Raw genomic sequence first — 13,767 nt, forward strand, 5'->3', positions numbered from 1 at the left:
AGGAGTGCCATCTTTATAGGCACCTAACCTTGTCTACCTCTGTAATCCAATGTGTCCTCTTTTAAAAACAGGTATTCCAAATTTTTAATTAAGTTTGTTTCTTTCAGAGTGAACATCTTATTAACCATATGAAAACTTCATCCAACTTCGTACAGAATGCCAGATCCATCTTCCTCCAGTTAGAATAAATTAAGAGTTTTACACCTTATTAGGCAATGACTACAGCCCATGGCCAGCAGGAAGCAGTTACAGAAAAGAGATCCATCTCCCTTCAGCACCCCTTTTAAATTAAAGGTGTAAACTCTTCAAGGGTAAAATAAAATTAATAGATGGATCTGGAACTTGACTCGAAATCCATGTGAGTACCAGTGGCCACAGGATGACTGTAGGAGGCCCCTGCCCCAGGATTCTGTTGTCCAGAATGAAAACTTCTAAACTCTTAAAAACAGTCCTGGATGCTACACTAAAGATTGATAAATAATCAGTCAAAACAACAAACAGCCATCCACCTCATAGTTCCAACAATAATTATGCCAAAGCTTAGCAAGTTAAACTTTGGCAAAGGGGGGAAATGATGTGGGCTATGGGTGGCAGGCTCTTTTTCTCTTCAGAGATAGCCTAAACTATCTGTGACTTGTGGGTGTGGGATGATGAAAGGTTGCAGTCCTGCCCTTGGTGAGCAGGAAACAGTTTAACAATGCAAGGTCTATAAACTTTAAGTATTCAGGGGAAATGCAAAGCAAATATGCTAAAAGCTTATCGAATGCCTGAGGTCCATGCTAAAAGCTTACTAAGATGTGGAAATATATGCTAATTCAAGCCTATTGAGACTGAAACAAAAGGACCATTTGGCCTTTCCTCTCTGTATAAAAGGGACTAAAAAATCTTGTTCCGGGCTCGGGAATCAAACAGAAAGTTCCCGAGTCCGGCCGTCCGTCAATAAACCATTTTTCCTTCTCAAAATCATTCCTGAGTCCTGGTCTCTCTGTACTCAAGTTATTGAACTTCTCTCAAATTCTACAACAATGATGCTAGGGAACTGAACAAAATAAGAAAAGAGGTAGAAGGATGATTATACCTATAAATTGATATACTACCAATTGAAAAAATTATATACATTTCAAAAAGAATACATTAGGGTTTTCAGGTGACAGTTAAGTGGGGTTACATATCTTAGAAAGGGTAAGTATGAAGTGAGCAGTCGTCTCATGTTATAGAAGGAAACCTTTTGTTTTAGCAAGCTGTTTCAAAGATGCATAATCCATATTTTGTGTTTAATTTGTAAGTTAAGATTTTTAACTCAAAATTAAATGTGTGAGAGAATGCAAGGCCCTAGTTAGGAAGCTGTTGTGATAATGCAGGTGATAATTTAAAATGGTGGCCTAACTAAAGAGGTGAGAAGGGAGATAGAGAAAAGTGAATAAAGTCTAAGATGTTTTGGAAGTAGTCTCCACAAAAATTGGTAATTGGTAGGATTGAGGTGATAAAAGAGGCATCCAAGATATCTGACTTGCACAACTGGGTGAAAATGTTGGTGATAGTTCCTGAGAGAGCAAAGAATAAAAAGAAACAAGATTAATGTTATTTTTTTTTGGGGGGGGGAGATGCAGGGAGGGGTTAAGGATGATCAAATAAATAGCCCATTTATTTGAAGTGCCTGGAAGATATCTAAATGAACCTGAGGAGCAGGCAGCTAGAAAATTCAAAAAAGAGGTCTGGATTAGAGTTGTAGTTTTAGGAATAATTAGAATATAAATTGAAATGGATCTAATGGCATGGGAAAGATTGACCAGAGAGAGCAGAGCAAGAGACACCTGCAAAGGAAACTAAGAAGGAAGAGGTCAGAAGAAAGAAAGGAGAAAAACCAGGATAGTATGTCCCGGATTCAGGGAGACCAAAGGAAATGTGCATTTCAAGAAGAGCGTGGGCCAACAGTCTTTGAAGCTCTCGAGGTCACGTCGAGAAACGTATTGCTTGAATTTAGTGACATGGAGGTCATAGAGACTTAAGGGACAATTGGTTCTGTGGAGAGTTGAGGGCTGGAGTGAATTTGTGGGAACAATAAGGTGAAGCAGTGGTGAAAGTGTGTTTAGACAACTCAAGAGTTTGCCTGTGAAAGACCAGAAAAAAAGGTGAGCCACTGCTGAGAGGTAGGGAAGAGGCTGAGCACTCTAGAAATACTCATTCATTAGGCATTTCTTATTAAATGCCTCACTTTATGCTAGTTGCTGAGAATACAGTGGTGAATATAATAGGATATCTCCAACTTTTTTGAGGTTAAAAAAAAGGGAACATGTTCCTACAGAGCCAAAATGACATTATCAAACCTATAAAAATTAATGATACAAATAAAGAAAAAAATTAAATGTAGTGAGGTGAGTCTGGAGTGAGATTTTCTTAGAGAACAGAAATAAGTCAAAATTCACCCGTATTGTGGAGTTCCTTGTATCTTTGACTCTTGCTACCATTAATAATGTCGTTAAAATTCAGAGGCAAACCTGAGGAATAAACAGACTTCTTGAATATGAAACCGTGACATAAATTTCATGTTCTGATAGCTGTGTGATAGCGTTTTTTGTTTTTTTGTTTTTCCTTTCTAGATGATGTCAAGGGTATTTTGGTTTAAAGCACCTATAAATCAACTCACCAGCTCAACCAAACCCAACAAAACAAATCTGGAAGGGGAGACACAAAGGTGAAAGTGATGAAGAGAAACACTTGTACCTCACATTTCTGCTTGGGACTAGTATTGTCTGGAACATTTTTGTATTAACTCTCAGCAGCTTATGATGCCAATTCATGGTTCATTGCAAACATTTCTCCTGCTTGTAGCTCTCATTGAAGTCAGTGGGACAGAGTGAGAAAGGGGTTTTGTGGACATGCTATGAATGGAGTCCCATTCAGGATAACTGGAGGTTTGATTTGTACAAGTTATGGATGCAACATTGGTTATAATTTGGGTTCAACTTTTTTGAAGAACTGGAAATCTTATAAGAGTATAGATTTATATTCAGGTGTGACTGTGTCAATGCAATCCTAAAATATGGTCAACCAATATGTTTTTAACAGTGCAAACAGGAACATTTCAGTCAAGTTACTATTAAGAAAAAAATTTTAAACAAAAACTTTGTAGATTTAATTCTGCTATTGTTATTTCCTCATTTAATTTTCACCCTCTATAATTTCAGTGCCTCATTTCTTATCATTTGAGAAATTGGAGAAACCAATGTTGGTTCATGATGGTACTACAAAGAACAACTTAAGAGATGTTATTCCATCATTTTGCAAATGTAAAATATTAAAATTTTAGAAAAATTACATATGTCAGTGCAAAACATAGATTGGCTTTATTGATAACACTGAGAACATATTTTTACCTGTATTTTTGGGTTATGTTTCTTGGACACTTCAATAGTTTACTTAGCTGCTCTTTTGGTGATTGATTGAAACTTGGAAACCAGCAATCTTCTTTTCCTTATTTTTATAAGCTCTTCTTTGTCCCCTGCTCCCACCCTGCCTTTCGCTTCCTTACACTTTGCCCGCCTGTTCCTCGTAACCTCCCTGTATTATGGCCCTTCTCAGCAGCAGTTTGTGCTGCTGCCTCCCTCCGCCCCTCCTCCCAGCCACTGTTATCTTCCCCCTCCCAGCCGATCGCTGTTCTCCCCGCCTCATTTCAACCGCCCTCATCCCGTATCCGCCCCGGCACAACCTCGGAAACAACCCCCTCTGCCATCAATGGCTTACGTCGTAAACCGCAGGTCCGCCCTTGCCTCTGCAGCCAATCCTCAGCTGCCCCGCGGACATGCCCCTCCCACAACCTCCCCGCCTCCATGACACTATAAAACCCCATGTACTTCCCGAATAAAATCAGACCTGCGCATAGACCTCGTCTCCGTGGTTTTTCCTCCATCGAACCGCGCGTCCCCACCAAGCCTTGAGCCGCCCGCTGCCGCCCCGGTCAGGCCGTGGCGTAGGCCCGATCCCCGGCAGCGACTCGCCTGCAGTGACCCGCCTGCAGTGCCGCAGCGGAGGCCAACACTTCTTTTAGTCTTTAAACATCTCTTACCTAAGATCATGAAGCCTTTTTTTCTCTTTTAAAATGTAAAATAGATTCATGGAAGAAAATTTTCTATGTTGCTCTAGTCTTGTTCACAATAATAAGTTCTTTGAAATTTCATAAGTGGTGTCTTACAGGGTTCACAATTAAAATTAATGCATTGGGGTAACATAATGAACACCAATTTCTAGGAGAAAGAAGCAAACTGCCAACAAACCAGCAAATGGTAGGAGCTATTAAATGCTCTAGGAGTCAAGCTATTTATCATTGGTGTTTTGGTAATTGTGATTTATTGGGGAAAGTTACAATGCTCCAAGTTCACCAGGCTCCTACTCCTGTGCTGTGGCCCAGGCTTGCTGCTTTTTTTGTAACATAAATCATGTCTCGGTACCAAAGACTCCAGATCTTAAGTATATATATTTTAAAATATTCTTTGTGTTTCTTTATTAGAAAATCTTAGTGCAGTGCCTGAATGAATATAATTTCTATTTTAAGAAATACGACCCAGAAATATTATATTTGATTTAAGGGTCAAATTAAAGAACAGGTGACTTTTAAATTTATGGTATCTGATCTTTTATTTTTTTGCTTATTATTTTTTTTATTCTTCTGGTTATCATTTTGAACCAAAATCACCTAACTCAAAAAATGTCATTTTCTTTTGAAAGCTTGTCAATAAAATAGTCCAATAGTCCTTCCCCTTTTATTCTGGATAATTTAAAAATTAGCATTCTAAGTCCTGCTTTGTTATAGGCCAGTGCTGCTTCTTTTAGGAGTCCTCCTAGAATGCTTTGCCCTCACATCTTTACTTGCCAGGATCCTTGCTGTCATTCACAGTTCATCTCAAATGTCTTCTCCTCAAAGAGGCCTCTCCAACCACCTTCTCTAAGAAGTCCCTTGCCATTTCTCTCTGTCACATTCCCCTGTTGCATCAATGTCCAAACTCATCTTACTTCTCTGCTTCCTTTTTTAGTCTGTATCTTCTAGCAGAATCTTCCTTGTTTTCAGTCGGGTTCTCAGAGCACAATTCAAGACTCAGTGGGTCTATCAATCAGGGTTCTTCAGAGAAACAGAACCAATAGGTCATGTGTATGTGCACACGTGTGTGTGTGTACACACACGTATATATGTTAAGAGGTTTATTTTAAGGAATTGACTCACATGATTTTGGGGACTGCAAGTATGAAATCTGTAGGGCTATATGGATTGCTGAATGTTCAGACAGGAGTTGATGTAGTAGTTTTTGCTGTTGTTGTTTTGTTTTGCTTTGTTTTGTTTTTTTTTCTTTTCAGGTACTGGGGATTAAACCCCGGATCTTGTACATGGGAAGCAGGCGCTCTACCACTGAGCTATGATGTGGTAGTCTTGAGGCAGAATTTCTTCTTCAGGAAACCTCAGGTGGTGCTCCTAAGACCTTCAACTGAGAGGGCAAGGGTAATTTCCTTTACTGTCAACTGACGGTAGATGTTTATCATGTTAACAAAATACCTTCACAGCAACATCTAGGCCAGTGTTTGACCAAACAACTGAGCACCATAGCACACATAATATTAACTTTCATAGCATGTAATAGATGCTTAAAAATGCTGGAATAAATTCAATAAATCACTGAAATTGGAATTAGAAATAGCTTTTAACAGCCCCCCCCCCTTGGCTTAATCATATTCATCTTTGTAAAATATCAAGTTGAAAGGAGTGATTTAAAAGGTTGCTTTAAGGTTGAAAAGTGCTATAGTTTTTTTAACTTTGGAAATTTTGTTTAATTTGTATTGTTTATGATTAGAAAGCCCATTGGATTGTGTCACTCTATAAGTGGACATTTTTATTTTAGCTGAATTATTGTTTTACTTTGATTTTGAGAGAAAATTTTCCTGATTTATATTTTATCCTTTACTGGATACTTCCTTTCTGTTATAACTTTGACTCCACTATGGAGGAGAAAGATCACTGATCACGGTTTAAAAGGACACCTTTCTCTTGCTATACAACTCTTAGGACCTGAGCAAATTTGGCTTACTGCCCCTGAGATTAGCTTGAAAGATGTTATTGAGTCTCCAGTTCACTTTGAGTCATTAATGGCTTTGAAAGAGTAGGTATCATTAATATCTTCTCTTCATGTTTTCCACAGTTTAAATACAAAGCCCAAATTTCAAGTGACTAAAGCAAATAGATGGCAAAACTTTTTTTGCTCCTCTTATCATTTTTTTAAAACAAACTATATTTGTATGTGTACATTCTATGATTTAAATTATTTTAATAACCCTGTATAAAATAGGATAAGGAAAACTCTTAATCCTTTCTACATTTAACATTTCTCCTTAGTACTTATCAACTCATCACCATTTAACATAATACACAATACCCCCCCCCACACACAATTTATTTAATCTTCATTTTCTGTTACTCTCGAGGAGAATGTAAGTTCTACATCAGGAATTTTGCCCTTTGCTGCCTATTTGCTCCCTGCTATGCCCCTAGTACCTATAATAGTGTGTGCTACATAATAGAAATATAACAAATATTTCTTGAATGAATACATACTATTTCTAGATGTAATTTCTAGATAATTCTTTTCATTTAATATATTACCAGAAAAGCAGCACCAAGACAAGCTTCTGACTTCTCATTGTCTTTTCTATTAAGTAGGGAATCTGAGGGCAAAATTACAATGCAACAAAAACAATCCCTTAAAAATATCAGTAATTGTTTTAGAACTTCATTTTGTCATTTTAAGTGCACATTGTATGTTTTAAACATTACACTTTTTCCTTTGGAATGGGAATTAAGAAGTAAAATCCATAAGAGGATATTCAAATTAGCTGAATTGAAAAAAGTCAATCTTATGCTTTTGGACATAAGTAAGAGTGATTTTTAAAATTATGCTTCCATGGGTATATATTTTGATGGTCCCACATAAAAGGTTTCCTATTTTTTAAATTCCTCACTAAGGAAGAGTTAAGGCATTTTTCCTGCTCTTTTAAGCATTATATTTCTTTGTATCTTGCCTAGGAAATAGGCGGAAAAAAAGGTCTGGCTTTTTCATGAGTTAAAATTTCCGTAACTTTTATTTTCACAGGATAATCTGAGCTTTTTGTGTGCCAAGCACCTCCTCCCTTCCTCATTCTTAACCAGATTTAATTCAGGAGCAAGTTAAATGTTGATCAGCATTTCTTTCTTTCCAATAAATTAAATTGAGGGTTGTTCAACATTTCAAGCAGGATGGGGGAGCTCTATGAAACTTTCTTTCAACAGAATGGGGAGGGGGGACGGGGGAAAGTTGTGCTTCATTATTCAAAAGACTAGCAAGCAGAACAACAAAGGGAGCTAAAGAGCAAATTGCCAGGACTTAATAAAAATCTGAATGACCTTTCCTTCTCAGAGGAAAGGGTCACTGATCCAAAGCAGGTTATTGACACCAGTAAGAAAGAAAAATGAATACATGGACTCGGAAGAGTGAATTTTTGGTTAGGTAAACTGAAACCACCTGTTGACCCCAATTATTTAATTTCTTTTTAATAAATCCAAAGCTCGAGGAATTCCAGGTTATGGGAAGCTATTTTTGAACTTAAATGAGCCATAATCAATAATTTCCCCTTCTGAAACTTTTCCTTTCATTGGTGCACTCATTCATTCACTCATTCATTCATTTCAAGGGCCCATAGTCTACTAGTCAGACAAACATGGAAATAATTACAGTTATACAACAAATGTCCTAATAAATAAGCATACAAGGCTGTGTGAAGGATTTGGTTAACTCCACCGGCAGAATTTTAGGGAAGGTTTTCTCAGAGAATGGCATATGAGCCATGTTTTCAAGAAAAAGGAAGGTTTTTCCCCCCCAGCAGGATAATGTAGAAAGAACATATTGAGCAAAAGAAATTGGCTTTTTCAAAGCAATCAAGATGAAAAAGAACAAATCAAAAACGTGGAAGTTTTTTCTTGGCTCACAAGAAGGGTTGTTATGCCATCATCCTGAATGCTAATCTTGAATCTTCTTTTAACAATTATCTACCAGGGTTTCATGCCTGTCCAACTGAGTGTCCAATAACATTTCTACAACTAATGCCAGAGTGTCAGGGAGGACTATTTTCAACAGGAATCATTTGTAGGAATCACTATGGTGAAGAAATGTTAGGCTATTCACAATAGTTGGTCCTCTTATGGGTGAAACACTGCTGTTTCCCCATTACTGGTGATGGAATGTCTTGATTAATATCTCTCACTTTTCTTCCTTCTACCTCCTGGGTATTTTGGCCATGACTTCATGGGAATTCAACGGTTGCTTGGTAGAAATATTTGTACAGTGAGGACAGCTCATATATTCTTTTGAAACAGATATTTGTTTGCTCCCTTCACTTCTTCTGACCTCTTGACTCCTCTCTTGGCTTCCTTCAACCTCTTCCATCAAGGTCTTGGACTTAAGACTTACCCATGCCATGATCCTGCTATTCGTTTTTCCTAATCCTAATAATTTTACTTAATATTATAGATGCTATGAAACTAAATAAACCTCAAAACTTTGGTTTTCCTTGCTTAATACTTTAAGTAAATGTACATTTTCTTGAGTTTTAAGATTAAAAGAGAACTATTTGATTGTATGAATGGACTATACTTTTAATGTTTCCTATTTTTTATGACTATTAGGTTTTCCTATTTTTTATGACACTCTTTAGTTTTACTTTACTCTTTTGGATTGGGCATAACATCATGAAATTTACAATACTTAATAAATAGAATAACTATACATATAGGAAAAAAGGAAAAAACAGTATTATGCAGAATTTTTAATTTTTTAGTTTTTGATATTTGTCCCATCTAAATTTAAACAATTTTAATATTGACTCATATCCATAAGCATTAATCTCTGCAAATGGAACATCTGTATTTCACATTTCTCACGAACACCTAAATTATTTGTTATAGGGCATTTCAAAAATATTAGCTATTAATTTAGCAAGAAAAAAGGAAACCTTATCAAAATACATATATAAAGATAAATCTAGTAGGTTCCAATTACATTTAAGATGGCATATTTAAGTGATCCCATTTTGTCTATATTTAAACAAGATAAAATGAGGGTCTGATTTGTTTGGAATATGTAGGTTAATTTAGTGGCATTATTTAAATGGAAAAAAATGAATCAACCTATAGTCACACTTTTTGTTCAATGCAACTTTATCTCATAGAAAGTCCTCATTTACATAGAATCATTAATATAAGATATTTCATAATAATAGCTATTGTTCACTCAGTATAGGCATCATTCTAAGTGTTTTATGTATATGCCAACTTATTCAATCATAAGAAACAACCTCATGAGGAAAGTACCATGTTTTGTAAATAAGGAAACTCAGGCACAGAAAGGTTTAGGTCTAGGACACTTAGCTAGTGAAGGGCAGAGCTGGACTTTCATCTTTGACTTTGTATGGAATTTGTGCTATTAGTCACAGAACCCTATTGCTTTTAATAGTTAGGCCTCCAGTTGGACTACTCCTTCTGCTTAACTAGTTCTGTTTTTGAAGGAAAATTAGAGAACAAATCATCAGGCGATCTTAAAGATTAAATAAGGTAACTTAAAATGAAATATTTGTAACCTGCAAAGAAACAGCAATCATCACAAAACAAGGCAATTTGCATCCTACTTCTGCTGCACTTAAAATGTGCACATCTTAGCTGTCGCTGTTGTTGTTGCTGTTAGTAGAAATCAACAAAAACCTTAAGTCCAAATTAAGATGGAATGATATTAAAAACGTAGGGATCCTCAGGCATTGCTGAACAATTATTGAATTTGCACTTTTTTTTTTTAAGGAGATTGGACTACAATAAATATTTTGGCTTTTTGCTTTGGCTCAATCAATTGATATGACTCAGTTCTCTAAGAACGATCATAATGTTATGTGCTTGATAAGTTTAGCAATTGCAGAGGAACTTTTGCTGACAATTTGACCATGGGGGACTGTGGTGGCAACTCAGACACAGGATCTTATTCAAACATTTATTTAGTGCCTGGTACTTGTCGGTGTCTTTGTTATAGGTATTACAACATAAGATGAATAAAATAAATTAACTCCCAAAGAGTTAAGCATGATGTGAGACAGACATTTAAGCTTTTTATAACAATGCAATGGGGTAAGTGTGATGCTGGGTGGGTGCTACTGGAGGAAAGAGGAGCATCTTCAAGTCCAGCTTCTCAGAGGAGGTACAGCTTGATCTGTGATACAAAGAAAAGTAAGAATTAGCCCAGCAGTGGTGATGTGGATGGGTGTTCTTGTCAAAGGGCTCAGCATGTGTATGTAAAGGAGCTATGAAGCCTCATGTTGTATTTGAGAATCGAAGTGTTTAGTATGCCTGGAATGAAGGCCTCAGGAGAGGGAGCAGGAAGAGGTAAGATTAGAGGTGTAGGAAGCCTTGGCCACTATCCTAGAGTATTGGAACTTGATTTGAAAGTTGGGGATCCACTGAAGGATATATAACAATTATATTATTGGATTTTCAGTTTCTAAAGAGTACTCTGGCAAGACAAGAAAGGAAAGTTGCCCACCCTAGAGGGAAGTGGGGGAGGAAGTAGATTGTGAGGACACTTTGAGAAGAGGATGGATAGAAGAGATATAAAAACAACCCTTTTTATTTGGCAATTGCTTGGATTGAGGGTAGGTGAGGAATGGAAGGATGTAGCCTTAGATGTTCTAAAGTTTATAGTCTGGACAATTGACAGAGTACGGTGGGATCATTAGCTAGGATAGGGAGCACAAGAGGAAAGAAGTGGGAATGATCCAAGGGTTTTGGATGTTTGTTTGTAGAACTCAGAATAGTAGTCTGAGTTTTAGATCTAGGTTCGGGTGTATCTTCTGGCATTTAGACAAGGAGAAGGTGTCCCCTGAAGTATAATGTGCTCCTCACTTGGCTTTCTACTGCTCATGGGAACATTCCCCTGGAACTCGTCTGACTCCTTAGAACACTGGGTATGTAGAATATTTTATACAGCTTAGAACATTGTGAATACAGCTATATTCTGCCTTGAGTATAAAATTAAGGTAACTGCCAGTCAAGGGAAGTGCTCTCTAATTTCAATAGACTGAACTAGTCTTTGTGGAGATATGCTTCATTAACCAACCAAAGAATAGCTAAGGGGACTTTGGCCATTGGTATCAGCTCCTAGCTAATGATTGAACATGGCGGAGGTTCTAGATCCAGTTCAGGCCTGCCAGATGTGGGACTTCTCTCACGGGGAATCCTTTGCTCAAGGGCTTATTGGCCAGGCCAAGACTGTTTCAGAACCTCACTATGGCCTGGAGATGCTTCCTATCCAATTCTCCTTTTTTTCTTCTCTCCTTACACGGATGTTGGGCCTGCATCATGCTCTGAAAGCTCTTGCTGCCTACTTCTACTTCCTTTACGATCCTTCACAGTTACTTCCCACTAAAAAATTCTCTTGTACACTTAATCCCAATTTATCATCTTCTTCTCAGAGAATTTGAATGGACACAACACAGTTGTGGTTTAAGCTGAAGAAAGAGAATATTTCTTTATGAATAGCATATGCTACTTAGCATGTCTCATACAGTATCCTAACGTAAAATATGACCCATATTGGTTTCTTTGGATAAAAGGCCCATCTACTCAGTTTAGCTAAAATTATACATTTGTATACATTCATGAGTGTCATAGTAATAGAAATATATCCAAAAATAGGATGTGTGCATTTTAATTAAACAATCATACAAAGAACAAACTCTTCTTGATACACATAAAGTGGCAATTATTTGGGGTTTATGAAGGATGCACATTGACTGAAGAAGCAGTGAGGAGTAAAAGCTGATGGCTTATCCCCAAGGAACATAAACATAAAGGCAAGTGGAGGAAAAAGAACTCACAACTGAGAAAGAGGAGTAAATGGTAGGAAGAGAAGTTTGAGAAGAAAGACATGGTCTGCAGTGCCAACTGCCAAAGAGAAATCAGGAAAGATAAGGATAGACTTTTCTAACTGACTTCATAAAATGAATGTTATTAGTGATCTTAGCAAGTGGAGCATATGAAAGGCAGAAACTAATAGCATTGGGTTAATTAGTGAATTAGCAAGAAATATGGCAGTGGAGACCATGGATAGGGGCCCTTATTCTAAAAACATTTAGGAAATAGAGGGAAATATGAAGTTAGGGAGAGTATTTTTTAAACATAGGAGAAAATTTAAATTCCAGCTCTAGTAGGTGAGTGGTTTAGGACCTATTAGGACCTATCATTGCCTCAGTTTCTTCATCTGTAAAATGGGGAGAGTAATTGTGTTTTATCAGAGAGTCATTCATTATATAACTTGACATAACTTACAAAATTGTGCAGGAGAGAGTGTAAATTACAATGTATACTATAGCCCAGCTTAGTAACAATGCTCCAAAATGTGTTCAATAATTGTAACAAATGTACCACACTAATGAAGGATGCTGTTAATGTAGGAAAATGTGCAGGAGGTAGGGAGTGGGGCATATGGGAATCCCCCTATTTTTATGTAACGTTTATGTAATCTCAGTATCTTTTTTTTTAAAAAGATATTACAAAAAAGAAAAGAAAAAAAGTTATTGTGATTGTTAAGGGAGCTTATATGCACAAAACACTCAGAAGATTGCCTGGCATATCATGAAGAATACTCAAGTGTTTGTTGTTATTATTACTGTGGAAAAATAAAGGAGAAATAGGTCATAGAAAGTGATAGCTGAAAATATCAGAGATAGAAAAATGCTTGATAGAGAAAATTCCGTAAGGATATAGAATAAGCTGGTCAAAATTCAGGTTTTAAATCTTTAGATTTGGCTAACTTGTTTTGTCTTTCACCCAGACTACTGAACATTGCTGAAAATATTACCCAGTGGTTTTGTAGATGAGAACTATGACAGTTCGAATTTGGTGAATCCCCCCAAAAGATTGCATTTTTAGACTAATCTATTCCTGTGGGTGTGGTGTCTTTTGATTACATTAGATTCACTTTATTTATTTATTTATTTAAAATTTTTATTTTTTAAATTAAAAAAATTTTTTAGTTTTAATTTTTTAATAAAACTTTAAAAATTAAAGTTAATAGATCACATAGCACGTTACATTAAAAAAACATAAGAAGTTCCCATATAACCCACACCCTACTCCCCCACCCCCATCATTCTTGTAAAATGTATTTTTTTAAAGATACATACATCACAAAAAAGTTACATTATAAAAAATATAAGAGGTTCCCGTATATCCCCCACCCCCCACCCCACTCCTCCCACACCAACAGCCGCCCCCATCATTGTGGCACACACATTGCACTTGGTAAACACATTTTGGTGCCCTGCTACTCCATGTGGATAATAGTTTACTCTGTAGTTCACATTCTCCCCCAGAACATTCAGTGGGTTATGGCAGGATATATCAAGTCCAGCTAGATACACTTTAGATCACTTGATTAGATTGATTTTTATTGTATTACATCAGTTAGGTGTGATTTTATAAGCCCTCTTGCAAGGTCTTATAAAAATGGAGACAAAAAGAGACAAAGAGACAAAGGAAGGTGCCATATTGATCCTGCCATGTGAGAGAGAGGACTGCAGGAAAACAGAGAAGCCCTGGGAGGCTGAGAGAGGCTCCAGAATCTGGAACCAGCAAAGTGCAGAGGCACAGAAGAGACCTCTCAGGGCTGGGCCCACGGAACAGCTCAAGGCTGAGAAGATAAGTTCTGTCAT

Source organism: Dasypus novemcinctus, chromosome 7 (genome assembly GCF_030445035.2).
Source record: "Dasypus novemcinctus isolate mDasNov1 chromosome 7, mDasNov1.1.hap2, whole genome shotgun sequence".
NCBI lineage: Eukaryota > Metazoa > Chordata > Mammalia > Cingulata > Dasypodidae > Dasypus > Dasypus novemcinctus.